The sequence below is a fragment of the Lutjanus erythropterus genome, chromosome 6, assembly GCF_056507025.1.
Source record: "Lutjanus erythropterus isolate fLutEry1 chromosome 6, fLutEry1.hap2, whole genome shotgun sequence".
In the NCBI taxonomy this organism is placed as follows: Eukaryota; Metazoa; Chordata; class Actinopteri; order Lutjaniformes; family Lutjanidae; genus Lutjanus; species Lutjanus erythropterus.
In genome coordinates, this window is record NC_139322.1 from 25,567,297 (window position 1) to 25,584,862 (window position 17,566).

Genomic DNA, 17,566 nt, shown 5'->3' on the forward strand with positions numbered 1-17,566 from the left:
TGCACATTGTAACATTTCTGCATTAAAAGTCTGCAATTCACAAATCTTGGTTTTATACTGGCGTTTCTGATAACTATATATATACTAATAAATCTCACACACTGTTATAGTGTGCAAAAAAACATGTTGCTAAGGAGTTTGATAAAGCTAATGCTACTAAGAATGGTAAGCCAACCAGGACAGTGAAAAAAACAGCCGTTGTTTCTCCAACAACAACTTAACTAGCGAGGTGATTAATCACCTGAAGATGTCGATGCATCGTTTAAAGTTTTGTTGTCCATGGAGGGTTAAGTAACACTGTTCAGACGCTGGCTGCAGGTGTGCTAGTGTTAGTTGCAGTTGCTATGGGGGACTTTCAGGCTGTGATCAAAAGGGCAATCATTACTTTTTAGTTATACCATCCTTTGTGTTTGTTAGACGTGTTGGCCCTGCGGTGAGTGTTGTCTGTGTTGAGTGTAACCACACTTCCGACCACTTTTGGCTTGTTATTGCCCTGACTCAGTCACGCTTTCTCCTCTTCTCTACACTCTGCGATACACTGTCATCCAGATACGCTTGGAGGTACCAAAATTTGGCACCGTTTGGTTTACCGTGAACTCTGTAGTGCCAGCGTAATTCATTCAACTTCAATATCCAGTCTTAATTGCAATCGGGTATGCAGTAATACACCGACATTTATTCGCGAGTGGCTGATCAGTTTCTGCACATGTGCAACTCTCAACAGAGATGAGTAAGATGGCTCGCTACCATCATCAGGTCCAGAGCGAGGTCTTTTTGGAAAAGCAGCAAGAGTACCATTGTAGGAATGCAATGTACTGCTGTGTTCAAGGTCAGCAGCAAAACATGTTTTTAAAAAAATCAGTATCATATATATTGTTAACTAACTTTTTATGTATTTTTTAATACTTTTAAAAACGTTTTAATAAAAAAGTGGGGTATTTCATACGGTTGCTCAAATCTATACATTTTTGTGCATATAACTGACATTATTTAGGAGACTGTGCTCCTGGGAGACTTTAGATCTTCATCTTGTGTGTTTTTGGTCAGAGGACTCACCCTTGATGTCGTAACTACATCACCACCTCCATCACAAATGGTAGAAAGCTAAACTCTTATTTATCCAATGTGCTGATAATTAAGCCGTTCTCATTAGTGACATAATTGGAAATGTAATTAGCAATAGTAATAGTTATTGCATTTAATACCTTTTCTCTTTAGTTATCAGACTCATTCAAACTGGTAATTAGCAGTCATGAGAATTTCATACTTTTGTCCTAATTCATTTTTGTCACCAATTATTTCTTTTGTGTTTTACATCAATAAATCATCACCACATTCATTTAGATTTTCAATAAATATACAAACACTGTGCTTGCCCACTTTCAGAGTAGAAAAACTGTTTTTATTTTCATTTTTGAATGATGCTGAAGCACTAGTCTATCTGCATTGTTTCACTTTTTCTTTTAACTTCAGTTGTTGACCAGCAATAGAGAGAGAGAGAATTTATGGGATGTCGTCTTAATTTTGAGAAACACAAAATGCTCCCAATAGCACCTTTAAAGATGACATGTTTCAATTTGCTTGGCCTTCATAGAACAACCCCCCTTTCTTCCTGTGCTTTAAGCAGCTGCAGCCAAAAATGTGAAATGCTACCTTGGTCACACCTGGCTGAAAAACAGTGTCAGAATTCTTGGCTTTATCCTGTCAGATTTGAACCTTTTTACATAAATCTGTTTGCACCAAAGAGGTCGCTTTCAGACATAAAAAAAAATTATTTTCATAAGATCAAGTGCTTTAAATCTCTCATTTCAAAGAAAATACATGTGATTGTAAACAGCTGTTTTATGTTTATCTACAGAAATCAGATGGCAGTAGAGTGAGCATCGGCCAGAGGCGATAACTCCTCAGCGGAATCAGCTCCAGCACAGATTGTCCATCAGGAAGGTGAGTCTTAAACTTATATTTCTGTCTCTTTGCACTGGTCTACCAATGTTGCTGTTAAATTAATAACAAATGTATTCAATAGCTAAGAAAAGTGAGGGCTAAAAAACACTTCATGTATAAATTGGGGATAGATTGGTTTGTCATCAGTGAAAGATCAAATTAAGTGATTTGTAATTTAGTTGTATGAAAAAGCGTTTCACACATTTGTCATTAATTCAGTTTTTTTGTTGGTGGGAAACAAATTATTGGATCATTGACTTTACTCTCACAAAAACACAAAATGTGGCTTGTAATGTGCAGTATTGGTGTCTTTGCTCCATGTTGAAGTTGCACCTCTGTTTCGAGGAACAACTTAATTGTCTCAAACATGCACACAAGCAGCACGCACAAGTCATGATACCCAAAGGCCTAGATTAATTAAGCTATGAAAACCCACGAGCAGAGAGCATTCGACAGGTGCCTGTTTGCCTTGGTATGGGACTTGTTTTGGCAGTGGTGCAGTGGCTCATTATAAATCTATAATTAAGTTACAATTTTATTTGCTTTTTTTAACATACTGTCATAGGGGATCAGCATGGCTTAAACTCTGATTCTGTTAAGTGCACTCTTGGCTATATTGCTATTGTATCTGCTATTCTTCCCCAGGAAATATACTTTGACAAATATGTGAATGAGAAGCTGAGAGTGATATTATGTGTATGTCACTCTCTTGTTGTTCTCCTGTGCCTCCCACAGGTGTTCTTGTTTTCAACTTGCTGTTAAGATGCATTTCGTAATTCTTAAAATCTCTTGATTTGTTCTTAATCCAAAACAAGCTGATTTGCAAACCCCTCCCCTTCCTCCCACCCTCTGTATCTCAGCACAAAAACAAACATTGCGCCCTCCTGCTGGCTGAAGGGATGGTCCTCAGAACCCCTGCAGTTCAGCTCATCCCGTGTTGGGGTGTGTTGGTAGCACTAAGTGAATGCGATGAAGCTGCTCTCTCAGGGCAACGTCTGTTATTTTGAGTCACCTGCCAGCAAAGAGGGAGGGTGAGATGCGCAGCAGGGGCCTGAAGGAGGGATGAGCAGGGCTGTGGGAGAGAATCCCCCTGCCTGCAGGGTGGTCAGACTGAATGAGAGTCACCACCATGGCGGAAACACTTGCCAAGAGCTCGTTCAAGCTAACAATGTGGCCTGTGGAGGGGCCGACTGGGAAGGAAATTGAGGTTAACTACATTGTTACATATTAAACAGGGCTCATCTGTGCGCATAGTATGTGGAATCATTGAAAAGTCAAGCATGTTATTTAGTAATGAAATCTGAAAAAAAAAGTATTAAAATAAAATATTTGTGGTGCTCTCTGGATATGCTATTTTAAGTAACTAAGGATCAAAAAGATATTAAAATTATAGTGAGCTTATATTTGCTTTGGAAAGCTTCAATACAGACAAAGTGGAGTTTTTAGTTTTATTAGTTATGTAATTCCTTCAACAGCTATGACAGCTAATTACTGTTTCTTTAACAAAAGAACAATCTGCCTTTATTAAAATTCACCAAATGGCCGAAATGTTCCACAAAAAAATGCTTGTATTTCAAGTACTGTTACCTCCGAATGGTTCCAGAACACTGCACCGGTTTTTATTAAAAATTCTAAGAATTATTTTAAAACGGATCCATTTTAATTCACATGCTTAGCATAAAACTACATGTGAACCTCATACATTCATGCATGTATTTCATATGCTCTGTGGGAACAAATTGATAGCTGCTGACTTCACAGTGCTAACTGTGGTTAAATGCTTAAAACCCAAACTCAAGATTCACAGTTGGTTTAGAAATTCAGCTAGGGCTCTGATAATTTTGGCGTAATTTTCTCATGGCACTAGCTCAGGAAGGAACAGCCAAATGTATGAATTTACTTCTAAAAAAATTAATATACATATGTAAGTATAGCAATGATGCTCCTGTAATAAAACTCAGAAAGACTGACTGGCAGGTGATGTCCATTGTTTGTGGAAACATCAGTCTTGGGAAACTCTTTTTTCCCATGGTCTAGTGTTAAAATAAGCACACAAAAATTACAGTAAATTGTAATATTAAATCGCAATATTTACAAAATCATAGTACATGTAGAACCGGCACCCAAGAGTCATGATGGTATCGAATCGGGAGGTAAGCGTATCTTCCCGCCCTGTGAACACACATTATAGTTAAGTCTGAATTCAATGATATGTCCAGAAACTCTTTGAGTGAAGAGATTATGAAATCACGAGTGTTTTCACAGGTGCCAACTGTACATTACAGTACAGGTCTTATGACTGGTTTTCACAGCCCAAGACTTACTAGTGAATCTCACCGCTTTCCTTTACTCTTTCCCCCACTGTGCTTTGCCCAGGGGAGCGACGCCTTCTACGTGTTGTAATAAGGGTAGCTGATATAATGAAGGTCATTGTAATCAGAGCTAATGTGCCAAGGAGTCAAGACACTGTAGCTTTATTTGCCAGCAAGGCCCGGCATTTGGTACCCATGGGGATCAGGCTGATAGTGTTATCTTTGCTAACCTGACTCTAATACAGGCCTTGCTCCGCTGTTTGTGTCGGTGTCGGAGCTGAACTTTTCCCAGTGATCCCTTCCATGTGTGGATGGGCATGGATTGGGCTCCACTCCGCTCCATCCTGGTTAAATCCTATCCCAAGGTGTTTGGCTTCTCTCAGTTCACATACTGTATTTAAAGAGCTGTGCTCCCTCACTCTGGCTGTCTGACTTGGAAAATAGACCGGGCTCACATAGGCTGCAATTGAATGTACTTGACATAGAAACATTACGTTGGCGTCTGCTGAGGACTGGCTCGTAAGAGATGACCTCTAAATCTAATCCCGTCCCTCAGGATATGCAAATGTCCTCAGCTCAAATTTGATTTGTTTTTGTCAGTTCAGGACACAGCAGTTTGTTTACAACTGTTATCCACCACAGTGTCAAAAAACAATGGTGCACATACGTAACTCTACTGTATAAGACAGTTTACAGCCTTGCCTACCAGACTGTGTTGAGATTAAGGTCTTTTATATATTTGCCTTAAACTTTGACATGGAAAATCTTTTTTTTTTATAGCTAATCTTCTTACAAGATTCAAGAAGTCAAGACAAGATATGGCAAGGCTTGAATTCCTAACTGGAACAACAAGCCTGATGAGATGAACCAACCACAGCAGTGAATATTTATCTAATTATTATATTTAGTTAGCATTGAATTTATTTTTTTAAATTGGTTGAGTGAATAATTTAGCACTGCCCCCTGAAAGTTCACTATTTGAATCATCAGTCAGAGACCCCTTCATTGACTGAGATTTTTTTCAGTTGAGCAGTCATTTTTTTTGTGCATTACAGTAACAGGATAAAACAGAAACTTACGAAACGAGGAATTATGGGGAATCATAAACGTACTTTTGCATTATCTGGTGCACTTACAAAAAAAAAGAATCCTCGTGACAACGTGCTCTGTGGTTTAACCAATGAGAGAGCATGAAATGAGTTTGAACTCCTGTTTTTTAGCTTTCTCATTGTACACAGAGCAACAGTATGGCAGGCTGTAAACTTTATAAACTGAGTCTCAGAATCACCACAAGCTACAAAACTAATTGTGATGAAGTGGTAGACATGGAGAGCAGGTGACATGCTCTCAGCCACTTCAGCCTAGTGCACCAAGGAGTGCACAGGGCAGGTCATGCTTGCTAGTGCTTTTTTGCCACTGACAGGCTCAGATTGTTATTATAAGCCTCTGACAACATTGTGGAAAGGATCGTAATTATTATTTTTTTAAAAACAGTAATATATGTTTTGTTTAACGAGAAACTGGTTTATTGTTCTCACCAGACTCCCAACATGTCTTGGTGCATCTTTCAACTGTTGCAACAATCTCCAACTCTGGTTTGGTCAAAATAAACACTTAATTCACGGCATAAAGGAGTGCAGAGCGTGCAGAGCAGCTGATGCACTGTCAGCAGCCCAGGAGAGCTTGTAACAGAACTATAGGAGGACATGCACTTTTACTTTCTCTGACTGTGTGAAAATCTGATGTTTTCAATTACATCACAGATGATAAAGAGAGGGATCTCAACGCAAGTCTTGCAAGTAAAATATACTCATGTACACTGATTGTGACTGTATATGAATTTAGTATGGTGTGCTGGACAGAAAAAAAAAGAACAAATAATTGAATATTCATATCGAACGCCCCCCAAAAATATGAAACAATTCTGAGATGGGCACAGCCCTAGAATAATTAAACATGTTAGGGTGGGAACCAAGGAGTCAGTTCTGTCTTGGTCATCATTTTTCATCCATGAGAATCCAATGATGACCTATATGTGACTTTATATTTATCAGGAACCCTCAAGTCCATAAAATCAGAAACAAAACCCATCTCTATTGGGGATCCTCAGCAGAACTTGAAGGTTAATTAACATTTCTGTTATTTTTTGTACTTGCCTTTTTAAAGTGCTGCTTTCTGTAAGAAACATCAAAGGCTTATTTTTCCATTCATCTGAGCCACCTCATGAAAAAAAATGTTACCCATATCTAACCCCATGCAAGTCCCCTGGTCCCATCATTCAAACTTCCAAGCCTCTCTTTGTGGCTTCCTAGAGGACCACGGTGAAATGATCTCTTTTGTTTCGCATCATTAGTTCCATCTGTTGTGCGAACAGGCCTGTCTGTTCCGGAGCATGGCAACGTGATGGTCGCCAGGGGCGATTGGAGACGCTACCGTCCCGGTGGCTTGTGGCTCGACCTCCGCCACGACCATTGCCTCGTCCGTGATCCTCATGACACTCTCACACTTGCTTGACTGTTTTTACTTATTTATTCATACATCTGGGGAAAATAGCTGCACACGTGTGCTTCATATGCATGAAATACAGTTAATTTAGTTGCTTTTTGAAAGCAGGAATTCAGCTCTGTGATGTTATTTTTAACCATTCAGCATCACTGATACTGAGCTGAACCGCAGTGTTTCAGTTTATAAAGTTATGTTAGAGAAACAAAACATGCTTTGTAATAATGTTGTCATGATACCAGAATTTTAATCTTTGATACAGTAGTAGTTAGCAATGTAACAATACCAAAAAATGAAGCTACAATAATACCCTGATAAAAGTCAATGGCACAATATTTATTGTGATATTAGACAAGAAACAAAATGACAGATTCAAAAAATGGCCCTTATTGAACGATAAGCTGATATGTACAGCATTTTTTGTTCACAAAAAATTTTGTTTGTAAAACAGTTTTTTTTTTTTCTTTAAAACTTTAAGTGCTTTGGCTTTCCTTCTTTAATGAAATAAAATAAAAGTACTCAGCATGACATAAGAATGTGTTGAAAATTGGCAAAAATTGTCTTTGGCACTGAATGCTTAAATTATATATCTATATATATTTGATACAGAAACAATGCAGTAGTCTAAAGCAGTGTTTTATAAAATAAAATACAAGTAATAAAATAAATAATTTATTAATCTGATATCACGGTAGACAGTGTCATAGTCTGGTACGGTATCAAACCATTTTTTATTGTGATATTTGATATATTGTTGCTTCCCTAATACTAGTATGATAAACAATTTTGTATAACTTTTTTGATAAAAAAAAACAAACAAACAAAAAAAGCCAAGACACACAAAGTAGATATTTTTTTCTCTATTTTGTTTTATCAACAACCTGCACACATAAAGAAAAAGTAACTGAACACTGTCTAGTTTTACTGCAAGCCAAATTCAAACAAGACAGTAAAGACTGTACTGAAGTATCGATGCTTTTGACAACCTTACTTTGTAAAAAAAAAAAAAAAGAAAGAAAAAAACTCTGATGTGATTGCACAAAATAAAAAAATGGATTCACCCTACTAGTCAAATTCACATTGCATGTCCACTCTGCGTCGAAAACAGGCTTTAATAGGTCAGATATGTTTGCTTATTTTCTTGCAGTCGGGAGTAAATGATGCACCAAACAGATGTAGCATTTTCTCTCAACAAGGAAATATTTTATTCATGATTTACATGAATGATAAATCTTCAGAAAGTCTTAGCGCTGATGGGCATACACAATTTTACATCTGTCTTCCTCAGAATAATTAATCGCACACCAGAACACTTGGGACTCAACGTTGAATTTTTCCTCTCACTTTATTTGATCTAATTATTTCTTTAAAAGCAAAGCATTCTCTAACGAAGACTGGAATGATACACATACCAGCCATATGATCTGCTAAAGAAAAACCCAGGAAAGATTCAGGAAAACCTTGTTCATTTTTAGCCCCAAGAGTGGAAAACCATGCAATCCCCACCATACCTAAGACATGGAAATGTAGCTTTACGTTCTAATTAGAATTCGTAATTCCCAAATGAATATTTCCATAATGTCTCCCGAGTGAATTGCTCTGGCCTTATCATCATAGTGTGAATGTACAGCACAAGGGCATCTGTGTGCATGTCAATGCGGAGATCACCAGATCATTTTCATTGAAGACGGAGCCATCAAAGGTCATAGCCATCCAAATGACCTAACCTTGCAATGTAACACCTGGGTGTAAAAGTGGACTCATCCTATCTACTGGGATGGGTGTAATGTACCTCTAATGTATAAAGTGCGGAAATAAAATAAGAGTTATAGGTTGGTGGAGGAGGTTCAGTGTGGGCTAGAGAATACTGTAACTCTATCGGGTGAAATAGCTGTGTTGGTATCACCCGAGGTGACAGGCTATTGCCAGAGTGCTGTATTTGTTGGAACCATTATGAAATAAAGTCTGCGAAAAAGGCCAATATTCAGTTTGAATTGATTCCTGGAAATCTCCAGAAGTGAATATGCTTTCATTTTGATAGTATTACTATGGACAAAATGTGTTGTGTCAGTTTCACCTCGCCATTACTTTGCTCCATTAAGGCAAAACCGACTGATTTTATTTTTGCCCAGTCTATTTTCTGTGATAAAATGAAAATCGGAGAGCTTTATTAAGTCTGAGTGACACCTAAAGCTGAGAGCCAACAGGAAAATAAGTCATGTGGGATCCAGTTTCAGTTCATTTTTGCTCAATTCCCATCTCCTGATCAAATACTGCACTTTCCAGTAGGGGCCTAATGGGAGTGTCAAGTTCACAAAGGCCTTCTCTCTTCCTCTGACTCCATTACCTGATAACAGCGCTGGTTTCGCCACTTATTTGCACAGTGCAGTTAAGCTATGCTTGTGCTCTTCACATTTGTAGGAGGCTGTAATTGAAGCTATATTGAGGCCATTTTATTAATTTCTACAAATCTTCTCTGCATATGTGTCCAAGTTGCTATGGGCACTAACCCATCTCATTTTCTTTCCTGTACTCTTGACTATTTGAACTGTTCTTTTTAGTAAAGCTTTTGAATGCTGCTCCTCTTTAAGCCAAACAAACATGACCACTGATGTCTTGGGTTCAGGGCCTTTCAAACAACCTTTCAATAAAACAAGCTCAGCTGTGTGAGACATACAGGATCTCTCATGCTGGGCAGCCCCGCTGAAAATACCCTCCCTCCTGTTTCAAAGCCATCAGCTTTTGGTTCCCCCAGGAGAGCCAGCATTATCCTGCAGGGTTTATTTAAACTTGTTGGGAAGGTCTTGCCTTTTTTCATACAGTAGGTTACATGACATTTAGTAGAAATTCAGTACATACGAAAACAGATTTTATTAGGTTTATCGATCCGTATTTCAAGACGATAGGTGCCACTTTCCTGTGGCAGGTTTTTGATATGTCCCATGTGGTGGTGCTGGGTGGGCCACACCTGCAGCTCATCTGCCTGTGGCATAAGCATGGGATGATGGATGCTGAGATGCCTGCGAGGCCTGCTGTGTTTGCCAGACTTTTAGCACTTTGCAAGTGACAGTAACCTAAAAGGTGAGAGAAGAAGCAAGAAAGAGAAGGGGGGAGAAAGACAAATGAGCAGAGATGACAAAGGCATCCTTTACAGCTTGATACCGAAGTCCCTTACTTGTTTTTCTTGACCTTTTCTCTTTTCTTTCCCATATCTATCTACAGTATAAGATATGCCACTTAAATAAATGTCATTTGACCATCTTTGGTTTCAGTGTCACCCATTGACAGGTGGTATTTTGATGGAATTCATTCATTCCTGTGGATAGTGTTATATTGCATCGCCTTACTATACTGTATAGAGCTGCATTTTACTGAATATAGACGCTTCTTGCAGTGAATCCTTTTTTAAATCACTCCTCCTTAACAGCCTCTTAAATCGTCAAACTGGTCAGTCTTAGTGTGTTACTTTTTTTGCACCATCTTGGGAGGACAACTATGCTTTGGCTAAGACATTATTGGACCATTAAACTGCTGCCCCTCCCACTCTCAAGCACTTTCAGTTCTGTATAAATGCATCGGAATTACTTCCAGAGGGGGGTGGTGCAAAAAGACCACTGGAAAGGCTACTTATTCTCTTAATGATGTCTCGTCCTTTTAAAAGTCGTCATCTTCATTCACAAATGGATGAGTACGGCAGAGGAGTACCCCAGGGACTGAGGTCATCCCAACCTTCTTGTACCAGCACAGGAAGTTACTTTCTATGAAACGAGGCAGGACAGTTCACATTAAAAGTTGAATTTGCTGAAAGGGGGCGGGGAGAGTGAAATGCCACATACCACATAGTAATTATTGTGGGGGTGGATTTGTTGGCAGGTATTTGTGATTAGTTTGCTGCCCACTAATAGCTGTGGCAGGAGAACCACTGTAAACATAATATTTATGTTTCTGAATGTCAAAGCTGAAGTTTTAACTGACAGAGGCCAGAGATCTTCTTTATGAATAGCTAGTAGATTGTTTTCATATATTAAAACTTGACACTGCTAGCTTCATCAGCTTGTTGTAAATATAGTGTCTCTGAATTTAAGCATGCATTGTGAAAGAAGTTAGGAATTTTTCTCATGGGAGTGTACAAAAAGATAATTTGTCCATTGGCAAGCTATGCCATTAAATTATCAACACCCATCTATTATGGTTTGTGTCATGGTAACACAAATGAAATATTGCTTAACTGAGATTTTGGACAAAATGTGGAATTTATTAAGTCTAGATTTTTACTGCTAAAACTGAGGGAATTACTCGGTAGATAAAAACCCATTGCGAGAAGCAGCTTTGGCAAAAACAAAAAACCCAAATACATTCTTATATAAAACTATTTTTACGAACTAAGGGTATATGGGCAATAAGTTAAGAGTCTTGTTAACTTCAGCGTCTCTTAAGTGGCCATGCACAATATTGAATTTTTGTCAATATCTGATATGTCTGATATGTGTTATTGCAGAGAACATGAAGTCTCTCCTGCCTACTCTTATCTTGATGGCCCACTGGCAGAAACACATAAAAAGAACATTGCTTTCCAAAATGTACACATTCACTGGGCAAAATAAGAAAACTACTGCTGACAGATTTTTTTTCTGGTGCCTGTTTCTCCTATTGAACACATGAATATCTGTTGATAATTTCATTACAGTGGAAAAATTAAAAAAGTAAAAGTTTGAAAATACCACCAGATGTGTCTTTTTTTTCTTGGGTGATGGGGTTTTAATAAGCAACAATTTTCTCAACTAATCAAAGTTTTGAATTGTACTTTTTTGTCTTTTTGGAAGAGAGAGTCACTTAACACTCTTTTGAATTTTGTGTGACAAAGAAAAAATGTAATATTAATAAAAAGAAAGTATATTTTAATGAATTTTCCAGGTTATCTTAATATGTTTGAAAGGATTGTGTAAGTTTTGGCACAATAGTAAAAAAATACCACTACCAGATTAACAATATAATAAATCTTAACTTTTTTTTCCCAATCCCAGCACCTTTGGGCTCCCTACAAGCACACATCACGCGGGTGAGGTGTAGTCAGTGATATACATGACATGCGTCTCTAAGGACCCTCTGATTTGTATAATATCCTTCAGACAAGGTCATAGCAGTGCCTACGTCTTTGAAGATAGAGGAAAGAGAACATGTTCCCCCTTCATTGTGCCTGTGGAATAGAACAAACGTGAGATCACGGTGTCGAGGGGCTTCCACTCTTCAAAGTTGATATGAATCAGACATGAAACGATTTAGATAAAGTGATAGTTATCTTGATTCCTGGCGCCGTCCATTGAATAGACAGAGTAACGCATAGGGAAGCAGAATAGCTGTGTTTTAGTGTGAAATCCTGGGGAAACGTATCCATCTGGTGTATGAATAATTTAGATGGCTCAAGTTGGTTCCTGTTGCTGTTGTGTTTGCGCTCAGCTTTCTCTCTCAGCTCAGCACCACCACCACCCACCCACCCTCCCTCCCTCCTTGACATCACTCCTGAGGCTTGTTTGTGATGCTTAAAGGGAAGTTGGGCCACATGAGGAATCGTGGGGAGGAGAGACTCACTTTCCCTCTCTGCTATGCTTTCTGTCTCCCTTCTTCTGTCTTTTCTAGACTTACACAAACCTCAGATAAACAGTTTAACACCCACAGACACACACATACGCCTACGCACACACATACCGGCAGACACTGTAGATGTAGAGAAACTGTAGATGTGCTCTGTTCTAAACGTACAGTACATCTTGCACACCTTTGAAGTTTGAAAGGCTTGGATTTCAATAATTAAAATTTGATCATTAGTGTGCACTGAGCACTGTGTTAATAAGACTGGGTGTGACCGATAATAGATTTTTACATGGCACTTATAAATGCATTATGCAGCACTTAACAGAGATGCATCAGAGTTGGTGAAAGTTCCCCTCATATGAGTGTTGTGAGTTTAAAATGGATTCAAAGTGCTGAATTGCCTAAAGCTAGGCATACACAGTATGATTTTAGAAATGTTGTTTGAGTCCACCTCCTACTGTACAAGTAAATCGTTTGCGATATAATGCCAGTACTCCCAATCTAAGTGCTTACACTGTACGTTAGGGATGAGATGATACCAAAAACTCAAGGCATGATAATACCACTATAAAAAGTCCACGATTTGATATTTATCACAGTATTAAAAACAAAGGAAAATGACAACTTGAAAAAAATGTGTTTTATTAAATATGATTCTGGTATACGTGTAAAGCATTTTTTTGTTTGGATAACATTCATTATTATTTTTAACTTGTAAGATCTTCTGCTATACATCTTCAGTAAAATAGTATTGAGCATGTTATTTGATATATTCTTACGTCCCTACTATGAACCTTGTGTAAAATATAAAATAAAATGATCTGTTGATCTCTGTGCACTGTTCTGACTGTTGACACTTATCAATAAAGATTCGTCTGAAAGCTCAGAGACAGATAGAAGTTTGTTTGCTAGCAATAATGATAGCAAGATAGAAGTTTGTGCCTTGATCGTCTTCTCCATCCTGCGTGTCAAAATTTCTAACAATAAAAATAAAAACATACATACATGAACTTGGAGGTGGCCAGGAAGACATGGACAGTATAGCATGTCCATTTTGCAGACAGAATTGGAGGTAAAGCAGCTATGTATTACTGTCCATTTTTTCAGTCCACATGATGCGTCGTGGCAATTCCAGATGCTCTGTGTAGGTGCAGTGGGAAAAAAAGGCACTTGACTTCAAGGAATGGACCCGTTCTGCTTCAACTGTGCCAGAGCCTGACAATGGCCGATCAAAATTTCTTACATGTCAGAAAGGTCTGACAATCGTTCAGGCGCAGTTGATCGGTCCTCACCCCCCCTTATACTGTGCAACAAAAGATGCCCATCTGAAAGATGTACAACTTGAAAGCTCCCCAAAAGTTAAGCCAAAACATCTTGACTTCCCCTGGTGGCTGGCTGCGGTATAGGTCATAAACCCTGCCCCTTCCATTTTAGTAGATAGGACATGGGCCGAACTAAAACATCAACGTACTTGTCAAATTAATGTTAATCTATAGCACGGTTTCTGTCATTTTAGGTAGTTATTATTACACTGATGTATGTTCAAGTGTTCCTTTTTTTCAGATAAGTTTGTTTGTAATTAGTTATTTGATGCTTTAAAAAGGGAGTTTCATGTCATGATTGACAGCTGAGCTCTCCTGACGATTGAGTCAGCCAGCTGTGTGGGTGGGAACTTTGAATTGTGGCTCCAACACTGGTCACTACTGCGCAGACTCTGAATGATACCACCAGTGCAAAATGGCAGCAATTATATCTGAGTTATTTTGGCTTCCTTTTTGCACCGTTTGGAGGAAGTGGATCTGTGTTGTCCATTTTTATTTATGTCAAAGCTGAAATTCAGCATGACTCTAACATAACTCAAATATTAGGACAGAAACAGGTTCAGATCTTATAGACTCACATACTGACTCATACAGTAATCCCACCAATGCAAATCTTAAATGTCACCATTCCAATTGCACATGCATGCATAACAGTTATAAACTAAATTTGCACATATGCTTAAAAAAAAAAAAAAAACATGTTCTGCTAAAGGCAGAAGTGTTTGTGGACACAAAACATGCAAACATGCAAATCCACTGATATGCCAGGCCAGCTATACTTGTCCTGCATTGATTAATTTATTGTAAAAATGCAAACATGCGCAGGCTGAGTTGTGTCCTCTGGTGTAATCCAGTCCCTGTCTTTAAAGGAACCAGTCAGGATGGGGGGGTGGCATTGAGGAATAGGAGGAGGGAAAGACGGAGGGAGAGAACGAGAAGGAGGGAGGGAGGGAGGAGGAGGAGGAGGAGGAGGAGGAGGAGGAGGAGGAGGGGGATGTGACAGGCCCTTGGAATCTCAACCTCTCTCTCCTGGCGCCCGCACTAATCAACCCCTGTAATTTATGCAGAAAATATGATTTATATTTAATTTCACTACACTTGCATTGTTAATTTGAGATGTAATTAACGCGTCGCCACGGCAACTAATTTCTCAATGCCGTAAATTATCACCGCCTTTTCATCAAAATTCAGTTACTTTGGCTCCTGTGTGCAGTGTTGTGATGCAATTAGGTTACCAGGGCAACCCCAAAGTGTTAATTTTCTTTTGTTATATTGCAGTGAGGCAGAAGTTTTTATACCACAAGTCATATTCACTTTTTTGGCGAACAAAGAAGTAAAATTTTTTCTCCTAAAAAAGGGGGGACACGGGTGTTAAACGGTGCTTGCAGAACATGCTGCTCATGAGCACAAGTATACAACGCGGCATGCTGCTTTTCCCAACACTTGTTATACTGTTGTGAACTGATTGATTGCTGAGAATTCTCTGCCTTTGCAAGTAGAGGTGTTTCAAAGTTGTCCTTTGGGAAAGGGCATATTTGTCAAAGGGAATCTATATAAATGAGAAATGTGTTCATTGTTCGAATTTAAGAGAGCTTACTCCCTCCCACAGCCCCCCTTTCTTCTCTCTCCCTTTCTGTCTCATACATACAAACACACTCAGACACACACACTCACACACACACACACCACGGCACATTTTCAGTACTTGCACTCCTTTTATTCCCCCAACAGTGACTGTGAAATGACTCAATATTTTAATCAACTGTATCTAATTTGCACTCCAGCAGAAGATAGGGCCACATGTGTGCTGTTGTTGCCCTGGCTGGCAGTGAGTATGCCCACTGGATGCCTCTGAGCCGCCCTGGATTGCCACGCTTGCCAGTCTCTGTGGCCCACTCGGCGAGTCCGTCTCCAATCCATCCCCCCTTAGCTAGTCTTCAGTGGAAATATCAGGTCATTGGCTGCTAAGCTCTGGTTAACTGCAAAGGTAATTAAATTTGTAAGCAGGCTTTTTGAATCTTTTTAGCCTCGTCGGTAATACCAGCGGGGATTACGGCGTTTTTGAACACAGCTCCGTTTTGACGCCCAGGCAGAAAGGGGCCAAGTCCCAGTGACCAGACAGGTTTCACAACCGCCAAAGCCCTCAATGACTGACAGATCCAGAGCCATGACGTCTTCTTTACTGTTGTTACAGAGAGCAGTCTGTGCTGCCAAATGCAATGATGCCCCCCTCATTAATGTTTGTGTCTGTGTTTGTCTAATTGTTTTTTACTAAAATAGTAAAAACAAGTTCATTTATTAGGATAAAGAAGAAGGCAGTCCAGACACGCCAAAAAATACATGGTAACAAAAATATTTAAAGCTATATATGTTTCCTTTCTGCATTAAATTAAAATGTTAGACATATGTTATATATTTTATTGAATTTTGTCTTTTTTGTGCCAATGCCAACATTAGTGAGTAAAAAAAAAAAATCAGTATTGATATATCAGCTAATATTCTTTATACAGAATATAAAATGTTTATGTAAACACACATTTCGTGCAAATTAATATGAAATGTAAAAAACTTAAACAAAAAACACAAATAGAGCAAAATATATCTATCTCTGAATTAAGGAAAAGGATCAAATATACATATACATATAAAGCAAAAGATTTTTTCAAAAGTTTTCATTTACATGTATATTGTACAACATATATACCATTACAAATATAGACTGATAGAATTGAAATAGGCCAATATAGGGGCGATAATCTGGCGACTGATATATCCGTCAAGGTTTAGTTACATACTAAGTCTTCTTAATCTACTTACATTATCCCAAATGTTTCCAACAATGTTCAAATGCAGAGAAGACTGTGATTTATTCAAGGTAGCTGTGTGTTTTCTGCTAGTTGTTGATAGCTATTTGCTAGTTTCTATAGCTTAGGGGAAGACACAGGATTGTGCACTTAAAAAGCCCTTCTTGGCCTTCGCAAGTGTGACCACACCTATAAAGTAGCACGAAACAGTGGGAGGCACTCACATAACCCAGATAAACATAGGTGAAACAAATGAAATGGGAAGAGAGACAAGAGAAGAAAATCATTTTCATATATCATGTCCAAGTTTATTATTTGATGGGCATTGGCATCCTCAAAATCAGTCTAACATGTGGTCAATACATTTATTTCAGTGGTGCTACCATGGCACTGATGTGCCTCATTCGTGGTACAGAAAAGAGCTGGAGGAATTGTGAGGTAGAATTTCTTTTTCATATCATGATATTGTCCCTGCTGACTTTAAACAACAGTTTGACATTATTTGCAAAGACAGCATAATATAAGAGTATTCAGTGTATGCTCTCTGTAGACGGGGACCATGGGGAGAACCTCTGTGGAGGCACTCTTTAAAAAGCCTGTTTCTCACAAGGTAAAAACATGTGATTAAAAAAAACATCTTTCTGATATAATTTCACCTGTTTTACAACATTTCCCTCATAAATGTAAAAGGAGTTATATCTGTCCCTGTGTAGATTACACGGCAGCTATTTGATTGTAACTGCAACCTCCAGTGCTTTGATCCCTCCCTGTCTGATCTTTTAACTATAGATCAACTCTACCTCAGCGTCTAAAACAAGCTTGCACTTGCCTTATTCATCACACCTATGGTAAATACTAGGGATTATGTAGAAACTCCTAAAATGTAGAGTGTATTTCATCATCTTTTGCCTTATGTAGAAACAGTTTCTGGTGTATTACATTAACAGACATACTGCAAGAAAGTGAGCAGTTTGATTGTCTTTCTTTGGCGGAAAGCAATGACAGAGTCATTTGTCCACTGATGTCAAACTTTGTCTAAATAACAATTAGAAGTCACAAAGAGGCTGAACTGCCTAATCAGAAGCAGTGT

The 17,566-nt window shown here is 38.6% G+C and overlaps 1 protein-coding gene across 2 annotated transcripts in view; it reads left to right on the plus strand.

Annotated features, from left to right (window-relative positions):
* casz1 (castor zinc finger 1) overlaps window positions 1-17,566 on the plus strand; it is a 211,358-nt gene that overhangs the window by 41,570 nt on the left and 152,222 nt on the right. For both annotated transcript variants that reach the window (XM_084721380.1, XM_084721379.1), the window contains exon 3: window positions 1,859-1,944. The gene's annotated coding sequence lies outside the window, so the exon portion shown is untranslated. The remainder of the gene's footprint in view (window positions 1-1,858; window positions 1,945-17,566) is intronic.